This window comes from Phaethon lepturus, unplaced genomic scaffold (genome assembly GCF_000687285.1).
Source record: "Phaethon lepturus isolate BGI_N335 unplaced genomic scaffold, ASM68728v1 scaffold13215, whole genome shotgun sequence".
Taxonomy (NCBI): Eukaryota; Metazoa; Chordata; class Aves; order Phaethontiformes; family Phaethontidae; genus Phaethon; species Phaethon lepturus.
This window is the reverse complement of record NW_010541250.1, coordinates 27,703-28,769: the sequence shown is the minus strand read 5'-3', so window position 1 is coordinate 28,769 and position 1,067 is coordinate 27,703.

Here is a 1,067-nt window from a genome sequence, read left to right as displayed (position 1 = left end):
CCTCGAGCCATGCCGTGTTACCGCCGGAGCCGTTTGATGCTCGGCACTGGTGCCGCCCCCGGGGGCTGCCGGGCGGGGGGGCACGGAGACGCCACCCTGCCCGAGGTGAACCTGCTGCCGCCGCCCGCGCTGGGAGGCTTTGTTTTCCCTTTCCCAGGTGAAAATCTGAAATGCTGTGGAAATTGCAACTGCTGATACTTCTTGTCCCTTAACGGCAGAACTTCTTTTCAAAGGGATTGTGTCTTTCGAGGTCCGTCAGTAACAGTTCTTACAGGCAGATAAGGGCTCTTTTCATCGCTGGTGGATAATTACTTGCCACTTAGACCAGAAAATTATTCTCTAAAAGCAGCACAAGAAATCTTTCTTACGGGTATTGTGTTGAGCCAGTCTGTGCAGTTTTTGGTTAATTCTTTTTTTTTCCTCGTTGAGGCTTTTTTGTATTTTTTTTTATTATAGGTTTTGTTTGTTTTTTGTTTTCTTGAGCCTTGACACAAAAAAATCCCACAGGGGCTCAGAAGTCTGGTATCCAGCTACTCTTATTTTAATAAGGTAGATATAAGGATGCTCTCAAGCAGCACGCTTTTCAGAAAAAGGGGTTTAAGCTACTCGTGATAAATACAGAAATAAACTCTTGCCTTGCAGATGACTCATGTGACGATGTTGAAATAATGGCAGAACTGGAGAAAAGAGTCTTGTGCTTTCGCAGTTGACTTAAGTGCTTACATTTAGTTTTATTTTTCCACTGTAAGTAAAACCATTTTTTTAAGTGAGGACCTAAGTAAAACATACTTAGTGATGTAATTTCTTCATGTACCTGGATTATGTAGAATGATTTAGAACATTACTTAAGTGCCCACCACAGATACGAGTACAGGACATTAGGGATAAAAAGGAAGAATTAATTCCCTGTTGGCAAACAGACACCTTTTTTGCCAGTGGTGGAGATATAATACATACATTGCTGCATAATTTAAAAAAAAAATTTCCAATTAAAAACCAGCTTTACATAGTCTAGACACTGGTCTCATTATGTAAACATTTAGTGCTTAGAATTTGCTAGATGTAGG